The 26,148-nt window shown below is 61.8% G+C and overlaps 1 long non-coding RNA gene across 1 annotated transcript; it reads left to right on the forward strand.

The window, feature by feature from the left end:
* The first annotated feature begins 12,748 nt into the window (after nt 1-12,748).
* On the forward strand, nt 12,749-18,675 carry LOC124095762 (uncharacterized). The gene is made up of 2 exons (XR_006852597.2): nt 12,749-12,857; nt 15,763-18,675. It is a non-coding gene; the product is annotated as an uncharacterized LOC124095762 (long non-coding RNA).
* Nucleotides 18,676-26,148: the final 7,473 nt, after the last annotated feature.

Raw genomic sequence — 26,148 nt, forward strand, 5'->3', positions numbered from 1 at the left:
TGGGTGACCCTCCCAGCAGATGCGGAGGCTGAGGCAGCAGGAGGACCTTCTGTTCCAGGGCTGCCCTACTTCCCACTGGCCGCCATGGGGGAGAGAGGCTGCAGGGGGTGAAGCCTGTGGTCCATGCCCTGGGTGGGCCTGGGGAAGGAGAGGGCCCCTGCTCCCACAGGACCACCAGGTTCCCATGCCCAGTGCTCCTTCCCCTGGAATCCCCAGATGCTGGGCCCAGGGTAGCCCCTGCACCAGCCACCCCTGCTTCCAGCCCCAGCTGAAACAAGCCCACCCTAGGAAGCCCAGCCCTCTACTCTCTCTACTCTACCCTTCCCTGGACCTGGCCTAACACCCAGCTGGGCTTCTACTAGGGTCCCCCAACCACACAACACACACAGTTCTTGGCTAGACCCCTGACCCTCCAGTGGGTCAAGATCTTCACAAAGCCTCTGAAGACCTGGACCCAGACACCAGTGCCGCAGGCAGGTCAATCCTAGCCCTGGCCTCGGGTCCCTGAAGCTGGCCGGTCGCAGCCTGTTTCTGAGGCCCAGGCTGCTCCACTGGGGCACCCATGACCCTCCAGCCTCTGCGCTGCCTCCTCCTGCCTCCTCCTGCCTCCTCCTGCCTCCCCGTGCTTCCCCTTGGCCGCAGGCAGGCCCCTCTGCCTCCTGTGTACAGCGGGCTCCAAGGCTGGGCAGGGCAGGGCCTAGGTGAGCTTCCCACCCCAGAGGAGAGGCCCCTGCAGCACAGGGGCACCCCTGGGCCTGCCCAGCACACAGGGCCACATGCACGCTCAGACTCAGCCACAGGCCCGTGCCAGCAGACGCAGTCACACACACAGACCCCTCGTACCACATCCTGTTCACGTGGCCACTGCAGGCTCTGATGCCGGCCGCCTACCCAGTCATGGTTCTGCCCTTAGCCAGTCTGCAGTCAGCCTGTCTACCTGCCCTGGCCTCTGCCACCTCTCTCCCAGCCCGTCCTTGGGGCCACCAGGGAGTTCTAATATCTCTTCCAGATGGAGGCCTGGCTCCCTGCTGCTCACCATTGAAGCTAATTCGGTCCTCCTAGGGTCCTGCTCCATTTCAGGGACAAGGGAGGGGTACAAAGACCAGCCCCCCACTTGGGCCATCTCCAACCAGCCCAACAACTGTGTCTGTGCCTGAGCTGGGGGCTCTTTATTGGCAGCCCGACTGCTCACTGGGGACCTGGGCAGCCTGGGCAGGAAGCTGTGAAGTGTCCACCAGCGGGTCTCACAGTCACACCAAGGGCTTCCTCCAGAAAGGGTCACGAGTAGGGCCAGAAGCCTGGGACCCCACACTGCTACCCCAGCCCCCAGGAAAGGTGAAGCATCTCCCGTCCTGGCATAGGGCTCCTGACCCAGGGCCAGGGACCTGGTCAGGAAGTGTCAGGAGGAAGCAGGTCTCACCCCCTCACCTGCCAGCTGCCCTGGGAAGCAGGGCCCTGGGCGCTTTGAAGCTGGGTGTGGGGGTGACAAGCTGACTGTTGGACAGGGGAGGGCCATCAGTCCTGCAGGGTCCACTGCTCTTCTCCTGCCCATCCTCCACCCCTGCCTGCCACTCGGCTGCAGGACCAGCCCTGCCTCTCCTGTCCCTTGCCCAGCTGCCTGGTCAGCAGTTCCTGAGGCCACGGAGCTGGGCCAGGGCCCAGGGAGGCCCTGCCAGGGTGCAGGAACAAGGCTCTCGCAGAAGCAAGCCCAGCCCCGTTCCTGGTCCCCACAGAGGCCCACCTCCCCAGTCCTGCTGCCCCTGAATCCAGGGAGGGGCGAACTGGGAAAAACTCTGATGGGCTCTGGTGGGGAGGATTCTGCACTGGAACACTGATTAAGCATCTTCCACGTATGGCGGGAGGGCTCTTCTAGGGGTGGGGACATGAACCCAGAGCCTGCCACCTGGAGGTAATGGTATCATTTTGGTGGGAGGTGGTGGGAGGCATCCAGCAAGATGGCAGGTGCAGGTAGGCTCGGGAGGGGAGGGAGCCCCGTCAGTGCTCAGGGCAGGGCCTGGGGGGAGATAGAACCCCGATGGGGCAGCCTGGGGAGGTAGGGGGAGCTGAGGGGCGAGTAGGGGAGAAGGGGCGCAAGGTTTGGGGACCTCAGAGGACAGGAAGGTGGGCCCACTGTCATGGAGTGGTGCCCCGGCGGCAGCATGGCAGCTGGACTGTGCAGGGCAGCAGCAGGGGAGTTTAGACAGCTGTGCGAGAGCAGGGACAGCCTGAGGCTGTGGCCAAGGCTGGAAGGAAGGAGGGCTGGCTGGGGTGCTGGGGGTGGGCAGGGTGGGGCCTGGCTGAGCCCAGCTCTTGGCGAGCTCAAGGTGGAGGGTGTGTGGCTCTTGCGGGAACCCAGCAGTGACCCTAGGGGCCACCGAGATGAGAGTTCCTGCCAGAGCTCAGTCCCTGATGGAGGGAGAGGGCAGCAGGGGTGGGAGAGGACCCACCGGCCCAAGAGGGCAGGTGTAAGAGATGGGGCTGGGCAGGGAGGGCAAGTCAGGGCCAAGGAAGGGGACCCTTATGTCGGGTAAGGGGAGCAGGCCGAGCTCTGCAGGCAGGTATGGAGGTGAGCCCACCCAGGGTCAAATCAGGAGGCAGGAGGCAGCGTTCCCCGCCCCTGCACAGGCACCCCACGCCTGCCGCACGCGCACCCCACGCCTGCCGCACGCGCACCCCACACCTGCCGCACGCGCACCGCACCTCCAGAGCTCAGGTTTGCAGTGCGCACGCTCAGCAGTCTGTAGGGTGCAGTGACAGGGTAATTTGTGTCTGGAGGGCTCAGCGCCTACTTAATTCGCAGTGACACCACTCAGCTGCTGGGGGCTCGGGCTGTCACAGCCAATTAGCCTGCAGCCAGGAGGGGCACTGGGCAGGTTGTGGGAGTGTGGGCAGGGGGGTGGGTCCTGGGAGCTGCTGAAGTGGGGGACCTGCTCAAGCCCCCAGAAAGGGGGAAGGAGGTGCCAGCCCCAAGAGCAGCCCCATGCCCTGCCTCAGGGCAGCCCTCCTGCTGTCCCTCTCAGCCTTGTGCTCCCCAACCCTTGCCCCCACCCCCAGGCTGGCCTCTGTGACTCCAGTGCCCTTGCCAGGTGATACTGGGTCAGGTGACCTGAGGCCATTTGGAGTCAGCCTCGAGTGATTTCTCCTCATCCTCAGCCTCCACCTTCCCAGCGAAGCAACTGGGCTGACCTCTGCCACCCATCTGTCCTACACCCTTTCTGTTGCATGCAGGCAGGCCCCAAAGGGAGTAGCAGAAGGGTCACCCGCCCAGACCCCACCCCAACTTCTCTCTGATGTCCCTGGTCTCCTCTCTTTAACCCCAGGGCTGTTCTCTCCAAGCAGAACCTCCTGGGCTACCCAGGACCCTCAAGCCTGCACTCCAGAAGGATCTGGCCCTCACCTAAGGCTCCGTGTACCCTGTTTCTTCCTCTAGGTGTGTTCTTCCTTATCCCAATCCCCCAAGTCTCTGCTCTTTTCTGGGGCTCAGGTCAGTGGACAGCTTGTGTGTTCCTGGGGTGTCCAGCGCCCAGCCTGCGGGGCCACCCCTACATTCTGTGCTGCTGGCCAGGCCATGCACTAAACCCTGACTGGGGCAGAGGGAGTAGCTCAGGCAGAGAAGGAAGGCTGCAGGCCATGTCTGCGGTGGGCCAGCAGCAGGTGGAGAAGGACCGGGGTCTCTTGCCCCTCTGCTGCAGTTGGGGAGAGCTGTGCTTTGCCTGGGTATGGGGCACAGGGTGGGGACAGGTGGCACTTCAGGCACTTGGTCTCAGTGAGGGTCAGGTGTGTGAGGCTGCGGCTGGGCTGCCCCAGGAAGCTTGGAGCACAGGGGGAGGGGGAGGGAAGGTGGGGGGCTGGACAGTGAAGAGGAAGGGCAGGGCTGGGAGGGGGAAGGGCAGGGGGAAGGGCAGGGGGAGGAGGGGGATGGGGGAAGGTGGGGGGGGGGAGGGCCAATGGTGGGGAGTGGGGAGGAAGGGGGCGCAGGGAGGAGTGGACAGTGTGGGCCCGGAAAGGCCGCAGGTGCCCCTCTCTGGAGTGCCTGGGACAGGGTGGTCTTGGCCTTGGAGGTGGGTTGAGACAGGTGGGTGGGCAGAGGCTCGGCCGAGGGTCCCAGTCCTGCTTGGATGGTGCGGGTGGTGTGGGCACCTCCCCTGCTCCAGCTACAGTCCCCACCAGACTGGAGGCTGGGCCCGGGCGAGGCTGAGCCCACTCCCGGGTCTGGGCTTTGCTGAGGAAGCTTAACCTCCCTGGGTTCCTCCCCTCATCTGTAAAGAGAAATTAAGCCGTTCCACCCACCTCCATCTGCGTAGGGCCCTGTGTGGTCCCGACAAGGGGGTCTTGGCAAGCCTTTTGCCCACTGGGAGGCTTCCTGGAGGAGGAGGCGTGGAGCAGGTGTGTGGGACGGCTCCTGGTCCACAGCAGAGACGCCTGGACCATGTCTGTAGAGAGGCTGGGGGAACTTGGCTCCTGGCAGGAGGCCCCAGAGCCACCTGTCCTGTGGGGCCTGACCTGTGGGCCTCTGCCCAGGTCCTGCAGCCTCCCCTCCCCTCACAGAGTGGCCACTGCTGCGCTCCCTCACTCTTTTGGTTCTCTGCATGTCCAGTCTGGGCCTGTTCCCCACCCACCCAGCCTGCACTGCCCATCAATCAGTAAAGTCCAGCCCTGTCCTGGTCTGTGAGCCTGGGTCCTTTTTAGGGATGGACCTGCCCCAACCCGAGAGTTTGGGGAGCTGAGTTCAGACATTCTGGGGCCCTGACAGAGAACTTAGGGCTACATCAAGATTAGGACCCAGCGGTCAGCCAGGGGGTTTTGTTAAGGCAATGAAGAAGAGACCACCAGAGGGCAGGTGGGAAGCCAGGGGGTGCCCCCAGAGTGGGGTGAGGGCCAGTTCAGGCCGCAGTGCTCGGCCCCTGGTCCCTCCCTGGGTCTTCTGTCTTGGGTCTCCTCCCCCTCCATCTGCTCCAGCTGGCCCTGTGCTGACCACAAGCTGCCCCCTGCAGGAGGTGGGCTGCGTGCACACTGCTGGTTCCTGGACTCTGCCATGATTCTGGCCCCAAGAGGTTCTCCACAAACTTCTGACAAAGGGACACAGACAAGGGAAGCACTGAGAGGCCAGCGGCCCTGGGGGGGAGCCGGCTACTCCCCCTCTCCATGCAGCAGCCTCAGGTGTCCTGGTCATGGCTGGCCCGCTGGTCTTCTCTACACCCTCTCTGGCTTCCCATTACCCCAGGAGAGTCGGGGTGACGCAGGTGGTCCTGAGATCCCCTCTCCTGTCCCTGCCCTCAGCTCCACTTCCTGCTGAGGGTCACCCAGGCTGCTCCCTGAGTGGGTTCCCTTTGTGCCCCCCTTACCCTCCCCAGTGCTGCAATCCAAGTTCCACCTGCTGCCCCCAGGGTTGGCCCCAGGCAGGGGCCGGCCATACCCATAGCTGCTCTGCACGTTCCAGGGACCCTTCCTACTGGCCCGTTCTCTACTCCATGTTCGCCAGAGGTCCTAGACCAGGCCTGAGCCCCAGAGGTCTCTAGGGCCTCCAAGGCAGCTGAGCCCCTGGCAGTGGGCGGCATCTGGCCCTTCTGTGGCCTTTTGGAACGTCATTTTATTAGTGTGCTGCAGCCACATCTAATTTTACTTTTTCAAAGTGACACATACACATCTGTTTTCTTAAGAAACTCAAATATGATGAGAGTGAAATCATAACCCAGCCAGGCATGATGGGGCATACCCACAATCCCAGCCACTCCAGAGGTTGAGGCAGGAGGATGACAAGTTCAAGGCCAGCCTCAGCAAATAAGTGAGAACCTAAGCAACTGGGTGAGACCTTTCTCAAAACAAAAACACAAAAAGGCATAGGGATGGACTGGGGCTGGGGCTCCGTGGTAGAGCACTTACCCAGCACGTGTGAGGCCCTGGGTTCGATTCTCAGCACCACATCAAAATAAATAAATAAAGGTCCATTGACAACTAAAAAAAAAGGTTTGGGGACATGGCTCCGTGTAAAGAGCCTCTGGGTTCAATCCGTGGTACGAAAAAAGAAAAGAAAAGAAAAGGAAGGAAGGAAGGAAGGAAAAAGAAAAGAGAAAAAGAAAGAAAGAAAGAAAAGAAAAACAAACAAACCCCCCCGGCAGTCTCCTGCCCCTGCCTTCGTTCCATCCCAGGACAGCGGCTTGACACTCGCGTGTTTGAGTCTTCATATCCAAGTCAAAGAAAAGGCTTCTATTGCTGTTCCGTGACGTACCGAGCTCAGACACAGGTACTGATTCACAGGTGGACAGTATTCCAAGACTTCAGTCTATCACACATTCACTGTCCCCTCCCATATTCTTCGTATATTCTTTCAGTATTTTTAGTTAAAAAACACCCCAAGTTTCCTTTATGATACTATATAAATATTGTTCTTGCCTGTAAAAAGTGATCTGCTACAGTTCAGCGTTCTTCCTGGAGCTGATGAGTGCCTCCTGCTTTCCTTCATTAGGTCTTCTGTGTGTCTGCCACAGACTCTTCCCAAGTGCTCTCATGGTTCTAGAAATCTCTGTGGACGTGGTGGTTCCCACAGAAACTCATTTTCTCTGGGCACCTTGTGGCAGGCACCAGCCACTCCTGGACTGCACTCATGCAGCTGCCAGGCCTCCTTCCTGCCTCACCCTGCGGCCACCCCTCTCCTGGGGGGCTCTCCGCCTGCTTCCTGAGGACAGGCCCAGGCAGGTCTGAGGTGGCCTCGGTGCTGGGGTGGAACTGCTGTCAGGAGCCGGCTCCCTCCAGGGCCGCAACGTTGGCTCCTGACTTTGTTCTTGCTGCTGATCTTTGGACCATTTTTTCTCTCCGGAGACTTTTTTGGGACACCCCTGGGCACAGGTGGCCTGAAGCTCCAGGATGTCCTGCTGGGTCCCCGTAGCCCCCTGCCGCGGCCGCCCTCACCTTGCCCCAGTCCACCCCCTTTCCTTCCCTCTCTTACTCAGTCCTCTCGGAAGCTGTCCCTGGTCACCTTATGTTTTCTGACTCCTCTCTCCTGTTTTCCGTTACTTGTTCTGTCCTCTGCCTGGCTGGCTGCCACATTTCCTCACCGAGCGTCTCTGGTTCTCTGATTGGGATCTCTCCCTCTCTGGTTGTCTCTATCTCCGCCTCTCCCGCTTTCTGTCTCTGTCTCTGTCTGTCTCTCTCCTCTGGCGTCTCCCCCATCTCTGTCCCTGTCTCTCCTTCTCTCTGTCTCTTTCTCTATCTTGCTTGTTTCCTTTTTGCCACTGAGATCCGTGTGCCCTCTGGGCCAGCCAGCGTGTCCCAAACCCTGGCCAGGCAGTCCTCGATGACTCTGGTTGGGGGGTCCTGTGGCCTCGCTGCAACTCAGCTCTTGTGACAGTAGCCCTCACCTCTTGGACGTGTCCTTGGGGTTCAGTCAGCTGGCTCTGTCCCGATGTCCACAGTGCTGGCCCCACAGGGCTGGCTGTGGCGCTGCCCTCCTCTGCTCTCCTCATGGTGGGCCCTTCGTCGCCTCCTGCTGGTGCTCAGCTTCCTGTGCGGGTCCCAGGAGACACTGCACCCCAGCCCCAGGTGGGGCATGTGGCCTTCCTGGGGCCAGCCTCCTCACAGGGCACAGGGCAGAAGTCAGGGGCCCAGTTCTCCCCTGTGGCCGGGAGGTCTCTCAGGGAGGCTCCTCACCCTCCTGCCTGCTGGGTGCCTTTTCACAGGAGGAGGGCTGTGCTGTTTGGGACCGTCACCTGGTCCTCCAGGTGAGCCTGGCCCAGGTTGTTTCTCCAGGGTCCCCTGTGACTGGGAGAGGCCACAGGTCACCAGCCAGGCCCCCAGCTGAGCCTTGGGGCTCTTCCCCTGGCCCTGGGGACACTGACCCCTGGGCCCCACGACTTTCCCCACGGAGTGCAGCGGCTCCCAGTCCCCACAGACCGCACCTCCCTGACATTTCTGTCGGTTTTGTTGGGAGACTCTGGCCGGTGCTCAGTGGCAGGCTCCCAGGTTCCTGGGACCTGCAGGCCCTCTGGGGGGTCCTCTGGGAGCCCAGGCCAGGGCTACCCCAGGGCCAAGAGGCTGGGGAGGGGCAAGAAAGGGATGGGGGACTTCCTGGGGCTGCTGGAGAGGGGACTGAGGCAGGACCACCTACCTGCCCCGCTGCTGCCGGACCTCTCCTGGCTCCAGGCAGTGGCAGAGGGTTAGGTCAACCAACAGGAGCTGCCCCTGCCTCCCATCCCTTGTCCCCATTAAGGGGACAATGGGAGAATAAGCACTTTTCTTTCTTCATTTCCCCCGCTGTCTGCTAATATCATACTGATGATAATTTCTCTTTAATGGGCTATTTGCAGTAATTATGATACACTGAGTGAGTAATTGCATCTGACTCTGAGCATCCACCATGGGTGAGGAGGGACACAGCCCTCTGCCCTCCAGGCCTAGGTAGCTGTGCCCTCTGACTGTCACCAGTCCCCTGCTCAGGGCCCCTTGACTTTGCAGGGGCTGCAGGCCACCAGTTTCCCTGACCTAATGGGCCTCCCTCCAGAGCCAGGGAGGGGCTGTATAGCCTGGAACAGGACAAGACCTTCCCCCCTGGGGGCCACTCTCGGATCCCATCTGAGTTCCAGCTTGCTCACCAAAATTCCCCAGAGGGCGCTGAGGCCCCATCGTGGGTGGCTCCGGGGTCCTGTGAGCTCTGCCATGCGGGCCCTGGTTGGCCTGGTTTGCTAAGGCATGTCCCTGCTTGGGCCTGGCTGTGGCCCCTGCAGACCTGTTCAATGAACAGGGAATGAATGCAGAGGCTTCCGGCCCAGCAGGGTTGTGCAGGGTGGACGACGGAGGGACCTTCTCCTTGGGCCTCCTTTGTGGGCAGTTGCTCCACATCCACGCTGCCCCTCTTCCCACCCAGACTGGTCCCTGTGGCTGCCACCACTGGCAAGCGAGCTGTGTTTGGGCCCTCTCATGTGCCTGGACATACCACCCCTGCTAGAGGTGGGAGGTCTCCAGAACCCTGCCCTGAGGGTCCCTGGTCAGAGGATGAGGTCAGGCCAGGTCTCAGGAGACACAGAAGCCCCAGAACTCACTGAACTGCTGGCCGGGACTCCCAGACCCCGAACATCCTCCCAGGCCTCTGGGGGCTCTTAAGCCCACAACCCTGCCCTAATTTTGCCAAACAAATACAGTGACCTTCTCAGTCCCAGGCTGTATTCTGGAAAGAGGCTGCCAAAGCCTGTGAGGATGCCCCAAGCAGGGCCCTGCAGGGCAGAGTGGACTGCACCGTCCTCAGCCCTAAGAACCCCTGGCCTCTATCATCTCCATCACCTCCACTGCCTCTGCCACCACCATCACTTTAACCACCTCCATCACTATCACCACCATCGTCATCATCACCACCATCAGCACCAGCACCACCATCACTACCACCATCACTGCCAGGACCATCACCATCAGCACCACCAGGACCATCACCACCATCACCATCAGCATCATCACCATCATCATCATCACCACCACCCTCACCACCATCATCATCACTGCCACCATCAGCACCACCATCACTGCCAGCACCATCACACCATCAGCAGCAGCACCTCCACCATCGCCATGTTAGTCTGAAGGCCTCCTTAGCTGCACCACATCATGTCAGAAGTTATGAAGGGAATGCCTGCAGGAGGCGGATATCACACGGCATGATGGGAGGTCCAACAGAGCAGGGAGGGGCTGGTCTTGCTCTTTAGTGCAGCCTCTCAAAAGAACTAATCGGGGTCCCCTGGGAACCACCTTAATCCCTTAATAACCACGGCATTTTTCAATCCCTATCACTCTTTCCTAATATGCAAGGATTCTTCTAATTTATTTTGAGGTTTATTTTCAACACTTGCAGTAATTCTACACATTTAATGAATATGTGGGTGACTGTCATATAAAAAGCCACTGGGACTGCCAGCATTAAAACTGCATCGTTCCCCTGGGCTCCGTGGTGCATGTCTGTGATCCCAGCAGCTCAGGAGGCTGAGGCAGGAGAATCACAAGTTAAGGCCAGAGTCAGCAACTTAGCCAAGGCCTTAAGCAACTTAGTGAAACCCTGGCTAAAAATAAAAAATAAAAGCACCTCTGGATTCAATCCCTGGTACAAAAAAAAAAAATTGTATGGCTTGCAGATCCCCAGAGAGACTTGTGTCATTGCATTCCGAGTGACTCCATGGACCCACATACTAGCAACATCGGTGGAAACATAGTTTGAGACAAAATAAATTAAGCATTTAGAGTCTTGAGGGTTGGGAGTGCGGCTCCAAGGACATACATCTAATGAAGACATAGTTTATGAAGAAAATTTACTACAATGAATTAAGAACTTTGAGACTCAGTGCTGTTTAGATCCAACCTGTGCCCTCCCCTCCTTAGCCTGACTCACGAGGGGGAACGACACTGGACCCATGCCACCAAGAGCACTGAGCCCCCTCCTGCCAGCACTCACGGAACCCCGTCAGTGGTGGCACCTCCAACACCGTGGCCCTCCCACCAGCTCCCTCCTAAAGGTTCCATCTCAACGTCACCGCACTGCACTGGGGACAAGGCTTCGCACGTGAACCTCGGGGACACACTCGAACGAAATCCAGACCACAGCACTCACCCCACTGCCACCACCCTGATCACCCCTGGGTGCTCCCTGTGGCGCCTGCTCCAGAGCAGGCCCTGCTGGTTTGGGATCCAATTAAGAAATGACATGACCTCCTGAACTCCTAAGAGAGACATCAAGTGATCTTGGTGGCACAAGGCAGTGAGCTCCCTGCTGACACCACTGTGGCTGTCCGTCTAGAAGGACATTTGACAAATCACACAGGGTGGCCCACAGGTTCCTGATCTGGCAGGAGAAGAGCATTGCTGGTGGCCTTGTGGGCCCAGTTCAGGGGCTGCAGGGAGGAGACACGGCACGGTGTGGCTCCACTCCAGAGGCCACAGCCTGCCTTGGAGACCTCTGGTTCCAGTGGGTGGTGCAGGAGTCCCCGCTCCCGGGGCTGTGGGCCCGCCTGCACCCGCTGTGCCCCGCCAGTCGTGGGTGGGAGCTGGCCTCGTAATTCTGTTCTGGTCCATAAACCCCAGCTCCTGGTGTGGGGGCTGATGGCGCTGCCCCCACCCCATCATAATTAAGCACGTGCTGCCTAATTAATTGAGTGGTCAGGATACTAATTAGTGGCTTTATGGAGACTGGAGGAGGGTGAAGGGCAATCTTGCACTGAGCACCCCCTGCCTGGCCAGCTCTGCAGCCCCCAAAGTGGCCCCAGCACCAAACTCAACCCCTGCCAGCCACTGGGGGCCCCTGGCCCTGAATCCACTGGCCTGGTCTCCACCCTATGGCCTTATCCTCTTCCCAGCCCTGGTCTTTCAGCTTCTGTGTCATTCTGGTCCTGGCCTTCAGCCCCTGTCCTCTCTGCTGTCTGACCATCTGTCCAGTCACCCATCCCTGTCTGGCTACTTGGTCTCCACCTCTCCTGTCACACACATCCTGGGCCCCTGCCCTGCCCTCCCCCTCAGAATGCCTGCCCACAGGTCGCCTGCTAGATGGGCCTTGTCCAGTGATGGAGGCCTCACTCCCTCCTGAGAAGGTGGGTGTCCATGGCTCTGTCCATGGCTCTCACCCCTCACAGGGTCCAGCCCATCTTTGACCTTCTGGGACCCTCTGGACTGTAGGTTCCCTCCCCACGCCCAGAGCCACAGTTTGGGGGTGGCCTGGACACAGTGGCAGGGCTCTGGCCAGGACACCCTGGGCCTTCTCCTCGTGGGCTCCTGGGGAGGCAGGAGGGGCTGAGTGTGGAGGTGGTGAGGGCGGGCAGAAGGAAGGCTGGAGGAGATGCTTGCCTGAGGTCCCCGGCCTTGACAGACCTGCCTCCACCTCTGTCCAGCCCTCCAGCCGCCCCATGACTTCCAGGCTCCCCCTGGGCTGACTCCTCCTCTGTGCAGCAGGTGGTGGTGTCAAGCCTGCCCTGGGGTGAGCAGGGGACGGGGACCCACCCACAGCAGGAGCCCCAGGCAGCAGAGAGGAACCTGGGGAACCCAGGGTGGGGCCTTAGAAGAATGGGCCCCGCGAGAGTCCCCTTCACTTCCTCTTGGCAGCTCTGTGTCAAGAAGGGCGACTGAGGGGGCTCCAGAGGTTTGGGGAGGTTTGGCCTCCAAGTTGAGGTGCTCGGTGAGGGCTGGTGGGGAGCTGCAGCTCAGTGCGTGGGCTTGGGGGTCCCCACTAGGCCACCAGTGGGGCAGGGCAGGCTGGTCTTGAACCCTATCTTAGCAATTTGAGAAGGTCCGACAAGGGTCTTGAAAGGGTCCAGGGAGGTGGGCCCTGGTGGGGGTCCCGCTGGTTCCCGCCCCACCCCCCAACCTGCATTCCCCGCCCAGCAGCCACACCTTGAAGTGGCAGGCCCCCTAGGCTCGGGGACATGGTGTCCAGGGGAGGGGATGGGTGCGCCTGCCTGGCCTTGAGCCCGTGGCCTGGCGCCACGCCATTGCCGCCAGATGGCAGCGGGCGTGGGGTAGGGGCGCGGGAGGTGGGGGGCGTCAGATGGCGCCGCTCCAGGGAAGTGCGGGGAGCTCTGAGTTCTGCGCATCTGGAGAGGTAGTGTGGCCGCTGCACCGCGCGGGTGACAGGGGAGGTGACACGCTGAGCTGCCACCGCCGGTGCCTGCGGCTGTCCCTACGCGGGCGGGTGGGGAGAGGTGGGAACCGCGGTGCTCGCAGCTGTCTGCTCTCTGCGGCGCGGCTTTGGCCGGCGCTGGTGCGCGTGCGCGAGTCCGCTCCTGCGGGGAGGGGCGCCGGGGCGGAGTGGGCAGGGTCCAGCCCCGGGGGCTGCACCCGGTCCCCTGCTCCCGCTGACCCCTCCCGCCCGTCCGGAGCTGCCCCAGGTGGCCCAGGTAAGCTGGCCATCCCTGGGGTGGGGTGGCGGAAGGATTAGAGTTCTTGTGAGGACACCCAAACGTAAGGCACAGGAGAGGCGTCCCGAGAGCCCAGAAGCAAAGCCGGGTCAGAAGGAGAGCTAGAGAACAAGGCCCTGCCCCCGCTTCCGCTGACCAGCTCAGCTACCACTCTCCATTCCTCGACCGAACCTGGGAAGTAGCCCTTGCTCCGAGGGCTTGCCAGAGTCCCTGGTGCTGAGCACCCAGCCGGAAGGGCACTGCGCAGGGAAGGCAGCGATGCCCAGGCAGGTCCCCAGAGTCAGGTGGAGGGCAGCTCCACACAGTCCAGGCAGAAGCTTCCTGAAGGCCAGGTGTGGCTCGGCTGCAGTCCCTGCCCAGAGGGTCCCTGGAAAGGATCAATGGGACACTCAGTAGAACCCGCAGCCCTGTGAGGACCCCTCATTCAGGGCCAGACCCAGCCTTGGACTAGGTCAGGGCTGGTGCCTGTGTCCCCTTCAGGCCCTGAGTGTGTGGCCCCCCAAGGTTCATCTTAGCTTGTTCCAGACCAGGTTGGAGGCCAGGGGGACAGCTCAGGCAGCCAGAGGGGAACAGCGGGAGGGACAGTAGGTGAGGCTGGGAGCCCCAGGACAGTGGCTTAGTTCCCAGGATGGTGACTCGTGGCCTAAAGGGGCGATTGCCCTGAGTCTTAGAGCCTTCATGGGGCCCCAGTAGGAAAAAGAAGCATGGCTGTGAGGGCTGGACACCAAGGGGGACGTGCTGGTGACCAGAGCCCCTGCAGGTCCTGGGCTTAGAGCCAGGGGAAGCAGCACCTGGCCAGGCCAGCAGACCTTGGGCAGGGTTCCTGAAGCCCCCTTCCTTCTGGGCAGGAAGGCAGAGTAGGCTGCCCCTGGGTGAGGCGGGCAGCCTATGAGGAGCAGCCTTGTCCGCCTCATCCCAGAGGCCAGAGGGAGGCCCTGTGCAGGGCTGTGTCAGCCCTGAAGTGGGCCAGGCAGACCAGGGGTCCCCTCCCTCCTCACTGCAGAGGGGTGGCCTGAGCCATGTTCCCACTGTCCTAGGCTGGGTGGGGGCAGAGGTGATGGTTGGAGGTGGCAGAGGACCCTAGGGCCGTGCCTCTCCCCAGGCCTTGGCAGAGGGCTTGGCAGTGGTGGGGTTGCTGGGGTGGAGGCTGCTGGGGGGTGGTTACCGGGCCACTGAAGCCAGGCAGCAGAGGCAAGGCCTCCCGGTCAGGTTGCAGAGCCCCTGGAGGCCTGGATCCTCAGGCAGGTCCCCTGCAGAGCCGGGAATCCTGCAGCTAGTGGGGGTAGGGCTGTCTGTGACAAGGCTCCAGCCTCTGGGAGCCAATCTGCAGAACCCTAGGCCTGAGGCGGAGGAAGCCCAGCCAGGAATTGCAGGAGACACTTGTGCAGGACTGGATGCAGTGGGGCGGGTGCCTGAGAGGGGGCTCCTGCTCTGAGGCACAGCCTTCTAAAACGACTGTGGCCTGCACACTATTAAAGCAAAGAATTTAGCCCAGCCAGTGTTCAGTGTGCATTCTCAAAGCAACGGAGTCCAGCTCAAGTGCCTCCCCAGTCAAATCTGCTGACGTTTTATTGAGGAAGGGAAGGGACGCAGGACCAGGAAGTGGCACCAGTGTGGCAGGGGAGGCCAGGCAGCGGGCTCCTCAGCTATCCGAGGCTGGCCCCTCCCAAGGCTCTGGTTCTGGGAGATCCTAGGGGGTGAGTCCTATAACAGGCTCCCTCCAAGGACTGGAGTTCAGACCCTGGGCACCAAGAGCCATCGAAGTGCATGTTCCCAGCCCCACCCTGGGCATTCCAAGGCCCAAGGCAGGCCTGAGGATCAGCATTTTTACAAATACACAGCAGTGCTGCTACCTGTTCCCAGCTGACACTTGACATCGGGTCACGCATTCAGGGAATAGGGGCAGGATGGGGAGGAAAGGAGCAGAGGTCTCCCTAGGGAAGGCAGTGTGGCACCCATCATTGCTGGGTGAGTCCCAAGAAGGGGACTCAGGAGGTAGGGTGCGGGGCAGGGAGCAGCCCAGAATCAGGGACCTGCAGAGGGTCCCTGATTACCCATAGGGTTTGGGGAGGGCTGCCTGGGGCCAGGCTGACACCAGGGCCTCAGGAAGGTGGCAGAGAGGCTGGGCTCTTTGCGGGGGGGTGGCACCTGGCAAGCCCTGCTGGGACCCAGGCAGGCAGAGGAGCCCGTGGGCTAGTTGGTGCAGGAAAGGCAGAGCCCTGATGCGTGACTTTGTGGTGCCGCCTCCGGCTGTCTCTGCCCAGCACACTCCACCGTGGCTTCTGCCCCACCGTGCTGGGGTCCCTGGGAGACTCTAGAGGCATCCCCAGCTGGCCCAGCCCTCTCTGGTCCACCAGAGACACCTGGAGTGGCAGGATTGGGCTTCAGGCCACTCTGCTAGGCCATGACTAATACACCTGTGGTTGGGACTTCTTCTTAACCCAGAGGTGTACCCCACGACCTCCCACATGCCTCCCCTGCTGTCCAGGATACATTGCTCAGCACCTCTGGACAGTCTGTTGGGTTCTCCATAAGGTAGCTTCAGCCTGGGGCATGGTGGGGGCAGCATGGGGATCAGGACCCTGCAGGGGACCCCCTCCTATATGGAAAGGTGGGGACTTCCTTGGGTGGGTCCCAGGAGCCTGCAGCTGTTCCCCTTCACACCAAGGCCCTGCCAGTGGCTGCAGTGGGGCTCCTCCTGTGAGTGCAAAGTACACAGGGAAAGAGACCTAGGTCACCATGACATTTTACAACCCTGAAGACACAGAAGACCCTAGAAGCTTCTGGCAGGACAGGGGCAGGTGGAATACAAAAAGGGGATCAGAGAAGAGACCTCACGTGAGGGAGAGGTAAGGCACAGCTCCTGACAGCCAGCTTTGTGCAGGGCAGCGTTGGCCGTGGATCACAGCACAGGGCACTCTACGGCTGCCAGGCCTGCAGGCTGCCTGCCTCGGCTCACTCTGCAGGAGCGAGAGGGCAGCGTGCCCAGAAATGGGATTGGAACCGAGAAGGAAGAAGACACTGGTCCTGGAGCTGCTCAGGGAACGGCCACAGGAAGTGACTACGACATCCCAGGTGGTGGGCGCTCAAGGGAGAAGGCCCAGAAGTCACACACTGACGCTGTGGCAGTCAGGCCACATGCAGGCCAGGACACAGGCCAGGTTGTGTGGAGAGACAGAGATGACCTGACTGCAGGACAGGGTCAACTGCAGGGTCCAGCGTCTATGTGGCCAGAGCGAGCTGCCTGACCTGGGGCTGTACCACAGCCAGCGATGGGACCCAGGCTGCCACCAGGTGGGGGCGCAGTGGAGTCCCCTGCTCTGCAGGGGGAGCCCGCAGCAGATGTCTGAAGAGGAGCGGTGGAGAGAACACCCATCCGCAGACTGTAGGAAGCGTGGGTCCCCCTCAGACCCACCAGCCTCTTGGGAAGCAGCCCTCAGACCGCAGAACAAAGCAGTCCTCCGGAGGCTCCAGAGGTGCGCTCCTCGGAGTTGAACCATGAGCTGAAACTCAGGTCTCCATGAAAGCCAGCAGTGTCCCAGCAGCTGCGGCTGTGATGGCCAAAGTGCCTTGAGCAGGTGACAAGGGACAGGCCAGGTTGAATATTGACAGAATACCACTCGGCACCAAGAGAAGTGAATTACAAGGCCCTGAAAAGACAGGGGAGCATCTTAAGGGCCCAGTGCCCAGTAGAGAAGCCCGTCTGAGAAGGCTGCCCGGCCTCGGTTCCTCCTGGACCTCTGCAGAGGCAGGGCCACGAAGATAGGAAGAGAAGGGCTGGCTGGGGGTCTGAGGAGTGGACGGGCAGTGGAGGCCGGACGGGCAGTGGAGGCCACATGGACAGGCGGGGACGTACTGCACGGGGGTACATCTGCTTCCCCATCTCCTGCCACACGGAGAGAGCCCACGTGGACTGACTCTGATCACAGTGCGTCACCACAGGGTCATCGGTCACACCAGACAGACACCCGCACGCAAGCTATAGTAATAGAGTAAGCACGGGAGCGTCCACTCACCTTTCTATAAATCCAAAATGCTCAAAAAATAAAACCTATGAGTCATGTGCGAGGAAGGAGCAGGAACAGGCCCAGGACCAGGTGCAGTGGTGCACACTGGAACCCCGGCTCGGGGGAGGGCAAAGTTCAAGGCCACCCTGGGCAATCAAACTAAGAAATAAAAATGGCCAGGGGTGCAGCTCAGTGGTAGAGCACCCTGGGTCCATCCCCAGACTTGGGAGCCTGGGTGGCCCCATCCCTGTTGGAAGGGACACGGGGGAAAGGAAATCTGAGGAGCTGGGATCCACCAGTCCCTGAGCCACAGGAGGGGACAGAGGCATCAGTAAGAGCCAGGGTGGGTGGGCTCTCCCTCCCTGTCCCACCCTCCCCCCCTCTCCCTTCTCCCCTGATGAGCTGATCAATCGCTCATCACTGCTTGAAGGAGGGTCCGACTCAAGTGTGGCCTCTTAATCAGCACGCGGCCGTCCCAGGTTCATCCACTGCCCTGCCCACCCACAAATGAGCCCATTGACCCATCCTCGCCTCCCCCAGGGAGGCCTGCCTGGGCTCCGAGCGCCGTCTGGTGGCCGCAGGGTGAGCACAACACAGCCCGGAGGACCTGAGAGGACACGGAGGGCCAGAGGACTGAGGAAGGCCGCTCTCCGCCCCCTCAGGCGGCTCCTCCTCCCCAGTCCTCTCCCCCCACACCCTCCTTTGGAAGACACCAGAGTGCACCCCTTCTCCAGCCCCAGCAAAACACATGCTGCCTGCCCTGCCCTGCCTCAGGGCCTTGGAGCGTGCAGGTCCCTGGGCCAAAACACTCTCTGCCACACCTGTCAGCCCCCCTCGGCTTTGTGGCCAGATCCACCCCACCCAGCCGCATCACCCCAGATGGATGGTGAGTGAACAAGGGTCGGATGGGCTGGGAAACCCTGTGAACCAGCGTGGGGTCACCTGGCCAAACCCCGCTGTCCCCTCCTGGGCCTGGCAGGCCTGAGTGCTCATCTGGGGCATCCCCCAGGGTGTCTGGGTCCTGGGGTCCGGGTTCCTGGAGCAGGGCTGTGGGGTGTGCTGAAGGCAGTAGGACTTCCTCTGACAGGGAGCGCAGGCTGGGCCTGGGGAGTCCCTGGCTCTGTGGAAGCTCGACCTTCAGTCCCCAGGGTGGCTGCTCTCCCGTCCTTGTCCCCTTCCCGGGGCCCAGCCTGCTCTGGCAGTGCAGGTGTCCCAGACCTGTGTCCATGCCATCACAGCTCCTCCCTGCCCAGCTGCCACAGTCAGGTGGCAAGGGAGAGGGAAGCTGGCTCCCTGTGCTCCTTGTCCTAGGTGCCCCAGTGACCTGCAGTTCCATGGGAACACTAGCCTTCTGTAGCCAGGCTGATTTGGGGGACTTGGGGTGACTGCCTCCCCCAGCAGACTGGCAGCTGGACTGGCCTCAGCAAGTACCAGTGAGGGTGTGGACAGTGTCCCTGGCCCCATCTTCTGGGTCCTCTGGCCTCCCCTGCCTGGGTCAGACCCTGGCCTGTGGCAGTCGTCAGGAGCCGTGAGTGTGGGTGTGGCTTCCTGGGGTGTCCCAGCTGTGGTGGGTGCAGCGCTGACCCTGCTTCCTGCTCCCCTTCCTGCCTCCCCCGCCCACAGCAGAGACTGGCAGGCCCAAGGTCAGCGGTCTGTGTATCGACAGTGTCTGTCCACCCTGGGCTGGCGGGAGGGAGGAGACTGCGGCTCGATAAGGCCCATCTTGTGAGAAAATAAATTTGGCCATTGACCCAGCAAGCAGACGTCAATAAATGAATGGTTAATACAAACATTGTCCTTCCCAAATTAATCTGACCGCAGGGGCGGGGTACAGGGCAAGTGGGCAGTTGAAATACGGAGCCAGAGCCTTGGGGCGGGCAGGTGGGTTGGCCTCTCCTGTGGTGCCCGGCAGGCCCTCTCCTGCACCCAGGGTCTGCCCCCCCCAAGAGGAGGGCTCCTCCCTCTGTCCCCTTGGTGGGCTCCAGGGTAGGTGTTTGCCCCCGCCCTGGGAGGGTAGCCAGATCCAGCGCACAGGAGCACCTTCAGATTCTAGATAGGAAGTGTCAACGCCATTTCAGCCCAGGGGTCCTGGGCACTGCCTGGAGGGACCATGAGAAGACTGCCCTGGCCCACCTCAGACTCCCAAGTCTGGAGCCTGCAGCAGGAGGGCCAGTCCCCAGCGCTACGTTCCTCACCCCACCTCTGAGTGTGGTCCACATGGGGCCTGGAGGCAGGCCTGGGCAGGGGCTGACCCTCCCTGGTGGCCTCTGTGTCCCTACAAGGGAAGGAGGCTGGGGCACTTGAAAGCTGCTTCCCAAGAGACCGGGCCCTTTGCCCCTGCGGTGGGGCTGTGGGTGTCTGGGGCCCAGGTTGAAGTGTGCCTCCCATCAGGCCCTATCAATAAACAGCCTGTGGTATACATAACTAGCGCCTGCCGGGCAGGCCTGGCCAGGAGCGCGTAGTGCCCGGCAGGCCTCTCCTGCCCCTGGGCCTGCCTGCAGCCCCAGGATGGCAGTGGGGCAGGGGACTGGGTGTCCAGTGGAGGAGGCCAGAAGAGCCACTGGCCCTCTGTTTTCCCAGCCTAGGGCCATCAGTAATCAGCCCCAGGAGGCCAGTGGCTGAACTCTGCCAGGGTGGCGTGGGGTCCAGTTAGCCTCCCAGGCACCCATGGCTCAGGTACTGGGCAAACTGAGGCCCAGAGTTATTGCTGTGAGGGTGGGGGAGCCCACAAATTAGACCTGGCTCCCTGTGGTGCTGGCAGGTGCCCTTGGTTCTGGATGTCCACCAAGGTGACCTTGGGGGCACTGCACAACTCTGCTCCTCGTATGGGGAGCCACCTCCCCGCCATGTGCTCCAGCAATCTGGCTGCTTTCATGATGTCCTTCCTCAGAGGCCCCCCGCCCTGCCTAAACCACGGTGCAGGGCCTTTGATTGATGGGCACCCGGAAGCCTCAGCCCCGCCCCTAACTGGACAGAGGGGAAGCAGCTGTCAGGACCTAATGGGCCTATGACAAATGGGGTGGGATGCTGGGGGGACTTCCAATCTGTCCCTGCCTCCTAGCACAGCCCCTGAGGGCAGGGCACTTCCGGCCCAGCCCAGAGGGGTCAGCACAAGAATGTGGGGACCTGCAGGACAGGGCTGTGTTCACCAGCCCTGAGTTCTTTTGCTGGTTGGGAAGCCCTGGCTGGGAGGGAAGTGGCTGGGGGAGTGAGGTCAGGGTGGGCTCCGGCGGCCCCCGCCCTCATCCTTCCAACTGCACAGGGTGGGTGCTGAGCTGGGCCCTAGCCGACGGAGAGCTCAGGTACAGCTCTGCGTACCTCATCCCCACCTCTGAGTGTGGTCCACGTGGAGCCTGGAGAGGTCAGTGTGCTGCTGGCCTCTCCCCAGTGCCCCCTCCCGGAACATCCTTCCTCAAACAGTCCTGGGGTCGCTCTGGCTTGCCAGCCCTTCCTGGGTGAGGCTGCTGGCCTGGCCTGGCCTCCTGTCAGCCTGAGGCGTGGGTGAGCCTGCGGGATGAGGAGCTAGGCCGCAGAAGGACCAAAGCGGCCCACTGACCAGCTCCCGGCGGGGCCCGTGCTGACAGGCAAGCGGGCACCAGGGCGGGAGCTAGTGCTTGTGGGTGCCTGGGTTCCCCTTGGGAATTTGGGGGATCTCTGGAGGTGGACAGTGAGTTTGGCTCATAGCAGCAAGAATGTGCCTGACACCACTGAGCTGTGTGCTCTACGTGGCTGAAGAGGTCACTTCCACGTTGAGTATAATTTTAAATCACCTTCGGTGTCGGGGCAGGAGGCCCAGCTCCGGTCTCTCCAGGCAGGAGACAGCCTGGCTGTGGGTGCCCCAGACTTTGCCTCCCGGGGCTGGCGTCTGACCAGGATGGAGGGGTTGGCAGGCAGCGCTGGAGGATCCTGGGGGTGGTCCAGCAGTTGAGACCCCTTGGCCATTGTCCTCCAGGAAGAATGGCAGGGGCTGCCTCAGGAGCCTGAAGGAGGAGGCAGAGGAGGTGTCTGGAGGCAGCCGTAGAGCAGGGCTGGGCACCCCAGCCGCAGTGGGCAGAAGCCTGCTGGTGAACAGGGGAGTCTGCCTTCGGAAGGGCGGTCCGTGTTGACCCAACTCAGCACGGGGCAGTTAGCCTGTCTGCCCTGCCCTGCCTGGCCACACCACAGGACAGGATGGGGGACAGGCTGGGGGAGGACAGGGGAACGGGGAGCTGAACTGAAGGAGTTGGTCCTCCCTGCCTGGAGCCTCTGTGTCCCTGGGCTTCCTGCCTGGGTGATGGGCTGCTGACCTGGGGGTCACTGCCCAGCCGGGCAGAGGGAAGGCTGACTGTAGCCTGGAGGGCCTCAGAGGGCAGTGCACTTGCCACCCACCGACCCAGGGGCCCTTCGGAGGTGTACCAAGCTGCCGTCCTCCCAGTTAGAAAAACAGCCCAGGCTCTGGGATTCTTGACCGATTCTCCTTTTTAGGAATATTCTGAAATGCTGGTTCAAGAACAGAGATGTCCCAGTCCCCAGGCCAAGCTCCTGAAACTGGGTGGGGAGCAACAGGGGGCAGCCCCACAGCCTTCCTCCAAGACAGACGGTGCAACCGGAGGGAGGGCCCCAGGCTCCCAGTCAACCCAACCAACTGCCCTGACCGGCCAGGAGGTGAGTGCCTAGTCTTAGCCAGGCCCCAGGTGCTAGGACAAGAGCCCATGCCCAGTCCAGGGCCTGCTAGGCTGACCTGCTGGGCTGTGTCAGAGTCCAGGGAACCTCCCTGCTGCCTCTCCAGCCACTCCCCACAGTGGCCAGGTGACCTGTGGTCCAGTTGCAGCCCTGTCTGCCTAACACCCTGCTCCTCCCCATACCAGGCTGCCCCAGCGCCCCCACATCCCTGCTGCCCTGACCATAACCCTCACCAGGCAGGAAAGAACAGCTGCCCCAGGGAGCAGGACCCTACCCTGCCCGTCCTTACCTGGGGGGACAGAGGGGCCGTCTGAGCAGGCAGTACCTGAAGCCTGACTGCCCTGCCATCCTGGCAGGCCTTGACCCAGACAATCCAACCTCCTCTGTGCTCCTTTCTTGTGCCTCCATGTCCCTGGGTGAGCTTCCGGCCAGGGCTGCTCAGGGAAGGACCTGTGGACCTGCCCGTGAGGAATTCCATCCCACCTCTCTGTGGCAGGCCACAGGTCCCCTGACCTGGCGGGGCCGTTTGGTGCTTTCATGACCCCTGGGCTCTGCTCACTGAGGGTCCTGTTCAGCAGTTCCCCCGGGTCCCCTGGCTGGACTTGCAAGCTGGCCTGGCCTTTCTGCCTGACACACAAGGCCTCAGGGTGGGTTGGTAGCATCGGGTCAAGCCTAGTGAAGGCCCCATGCAGCCCTGGAGGGCCCACCCTGTCAGTCCCAGGGGCCTCTGGGGAGACAGGCAGGGTGGCAAGGCCAGGGGCCACCACCTGGCCACTGGCCTCTCTCTCAGGCAGCACCTTGCCGTAGCTGCAGGGCCAGGCCATTTCTGCTGTGGCTCCCCAGGGGGCTGAAGACAGCATTGTGTGCGGATGATCTGCTATTGATGAGGAGGGGATGGGAGGGGCCGGGCCTTGGTCAGCATCCTTTCCAGGCTCAGGGTGTGCCTAGCCATTGATCAGACAGAAACTGGCCTGGCTGGGCTCTCTGGTGGGGGTGGGGGGATGGCCTGTCCACAGCAAGCACCTGTGTGGAGAAGTAGGCCCCCTCCACCCCTTCTCACCCCAAACTGCTCATTGCCCAGAAGCCCAGGGGTCTCTGACCTTGTCCAGAGGCAGTAGGCAGGGCAAACAATAGGTCCCCACTGTCCAGACTCCCCTGAGCCCCCTTCCCTGCTGGACACTTGCCCCTGTGTGACCTCCCCACAGCTTGGACAGGGGTGCCATCCCCAGTGGGTGAACTCCATCCTGGCCCCAGGTGGTGGGTGGGAGGGTCTGCAGCGCCTGCCCGGCTCCTAGCTGGCTAGCCCTGGGCACTCCTGACCTTCCCAGCCATGAGAAGGGAGGACACAGGGAGGAGGCAGTCATCTTATTGGAGACCATGAGGGGAGGGCACCCAGTCAGAGAGGGAGGGAAGCCCCAGAGACATCAGGGGCAGGCAGGCCAGGCCCAGGGAGGAAGAAGAGACAGGGACCCCAAGATGCCCCCTGTGAGACCCAGAGACAGAGATACCAAGGCAGGGACAAAGGAGAGAACCAGGGGACAGAGAGGTGGGGTGGGGTGCCCTCTTCAGGAAGCTCCTGGGCAGTGAGGGGTGTGGTGACTCGGCCCCCATTGGCCCTGGGCAGCCCTCAGAGGTAGAGCCAGGCTCAGGTCACTGTGTGGCTATGTCCTGCCCTCTGCCTGCCTAAGTGGTTGACTGTTGGTCTCATCATTGTCCACAGATCGATCGTGGGAAGCAGCTTTGCTTGGTCCACCCGAGACCGCAGCCAGGGCAGAGCTGCCCACACCCCCTCCCATCCCGCTAATGAATTGGGATTTGATCCCTGAGACCTTGGCTGTGGCCCTCTGGCTCCAGCAGGTTGTGCTGAGAGTGGGTGGGCAGCCAGAGCCCCGCTGACTGGGGACTGCAGCGCGGGGCTTTGACGCTGCCCACTACTGCTTGTGCTCATGACCCTGGGCAAAGTCACCCCTTTCTGGCACAGGAGGGAGGACCCCTGTGTGTCCCTCTTCCTAGCCCACCATCGTGCCCCCCTGGCCTGGCCACCGCAGCAACCTTCCTCTTGCTGCAGGCTCTGGGCCACGTGGGTGGGGGTGGGGCCGGGCCTGTGGGGTCCTCCAGCACCAGCTCTCTCCCAGTTCTGCTCTGCCCAGGACCTGGGGTCCCAAGCTCCCTCGGCCAGCTCCACTCCTTCCCCAGATCCACTGGTGGCTGCACCTCCACTGCCGCACCCCAGCCCCCAGACCTCTCCTCCCTGGCCTGGGCTCCTGTTCGGGGCTCTTCTGTCCCCACCTCTTACCCATGGGGTCTCACCAGTCTGCCCACCCCTGGAGTTCAGGAGAGGTCTGAGCCCCTCTGGGCAGTGAGCTCCCAGCTGGGGAGCCTCCAGCGGGCCTCAGGACCTTTGGATGGATGGTTGAGTGAATGGAGTGAGACGAGGAACCAGAGACTCAGGAGGCTGACACCCGGGGGAGCATCAGTTCCAAGGGGAACCTACTTGCAAAATGTGGTCTGGGCAGGGACAGTGGACCAGAGGTGCCATGTGGCGCTGGCCAGAGCAGGGTCAGGCAAGAGCCCGAGGGGAGGGGCCAGGTAAAGGAGCTGCCTGTCCATGCTGCCCCGAGAGGTGAGCTGCCTCCCCGTGACTTGCCCAAGGAGTACTCAAGAGGGGACAAGAGCGGAGCCGCCTGCCACCCTCCAAGGAATCCAGGCACCCCTCCAAGGGCGCGGGGGCACCTCCAGCCGCTGCTGGCCGCTGCCGCTGTCAGGACATCATGGATTTTAAGGAGGGTTTCCAGGAGAGCAGGGGAAGAGAGACATTTACCAATTTAATGAAAATTGATCCAGCCTCCCAGGGCTGTGCCTGTGGTGTTGGGGGTACAGGGACCTCAAGTATCCTGCCAAGGCAGCTCCAAGCCTGTCCCTGGGCCTACCCAGACCCTCCTGTGGTCCTGGCCCTTGGCCCTGTTGACCTCTGCAATTGACAAATCGCCCCCAGCCTCCCCCTATGGTCACCTCACCCCCATGTTCACCTACCCCCTGGTCACCCCTCATCATCATGGTCACTCACCTCATGGTCACCTCACCCCCATGGTTACCCCAGGTCACCTCCATGGTCACCTCACCTCCATGGTTCCTTACCTCCATGATCACTTATCCCCATGGCTACCTACTCCAATGGTCGTCACTCTCATGGTCACTCTTGACCACCCTAGCCAGCTCCACAGTCAGGGCTGCAACACTCTGGTGGCCAGTTATCGTGGACTTCCCTTCTGCTCAGGTCTGCCACCCTTGCCCTGTGGGACCTGCTGTCTGGGTGTGTACCCAGGGAGCCACTGTCCACTCCCCCAGTGTGGGGCCTCCCAGGGGGGCTTGGGGACAGGAGCCCTGGACAAAGTGTGGCTGCACACTGAGGCAGGTGTCCGTCTCAGGAGTAAACACCATCCTATAATGAATGGTGGGCAGCGGGGAGCGCGGCGGTATTTAACAGCTGATATCGGATTGTGCGGCTCAGCCTGGAACCCGCGCATTATGAAGGCTAATGGATTTTTGAGGCCAGATTGATTTTTCATTAATTTGGTAAAAATCTTTTCCCTCTCCCCTATAATTCTGTCTTAAAACGCTCCCCCTGACAGCTCGATAAGTCACTCCTGTCTTAATGCATGTCTGGCTCACCGTCTGGGGCCGCGGGGGAGGGGTGCTGGAGCCGAGGGGCCGCCAATCACCCCCAGGTAAATACTGCATTATGCATGGACTGTGGAGTCCAGGCTGCCAGGGGGTGCTCTCCCCAGAGTGAGTGCCCCTGCAGGCCCTGGGCAGGCCAGGGGGAGGGCCAGTGTTTCCTGCAGACCTCTGACCAGGGGTGCCTCCCCCACCAGCCCAGGGCTCTTCCCACGGGGAGGACCTAGCCGCGCCCAGCCCGGGCACAACCAGGGGATAGGCGCTGCCCGTCTCCACCCTGCTGCCCTGTGTCCACGGGGCCCTCAGGGGTGCGGGCCTGCCCTGGATGGGGCAGAGCTGGCCTCCTCCAGCCCTCTTCTCATCTCTTCTGCCCTCCTCCCCTGGGTTTCCCCGACCCTCTCCCAGGTCCCTAGGCTGTCCCCTCTGCTCCCATCCCACTGCCCTCTTCCTGGCTTCAGGAGACCCTCAGGCCTCGCTCTCTGTTTAGCCATGGAGCACACGTCTGACAGCGTCCTGGACGCTGCCCTCTGGTGCCCACTAGAAGCTCAGGAACTGCAGGTTCACTTGAGCTGACCCCTGCTCCTACCCTACCTCTCCTCTTCTTGGAGTCACTGCCTGATGGCTGCCCAGGCCCAGGCTGGGGACGGTGACGATGGTGACATTGGTGCTGGGGGTAAAGGGGTTCATGCTGACCTGAGTGGCGGTGGGGATGGAGATGGGGCGATGGTGGCTGGGTGACAGACTGAGGTCAGTGACAGGAGAGCTGAGGGCCGCGGGGAGGGGCGGCAGGGCCAGGCCGGGCAGCCAGAGCACTGTGTGTGGCCACCGCTGGGGAGATGGGGAAGGAGCTGCAGGAGCAGGTGGGCTGGGGCTGGGGCCTCCTGTCTGACCCCACGCCCAGTCCAGGTCAGCAGGGTGGTGCT

The sequence above is a fragment of the Marmota monax genome, unplaced genomic scaffold (genome assembly GCF_021218885.2).
Source record: "Marmota monax isolate L192 unplaced genomic scaffold, Marmota_monax_Labrador192_F-V1.1 WCK01_AAM20220418_F8-fsc00073, whole genome shotgun sequence".
In the NCBI taxonomy this organism is placed as follows: domain Eukaryota; kingdom Metazoa; phylum Chordata; class Mammalia; order Rodentia; family Sciuridae; genus Marmota; species Marmota monax.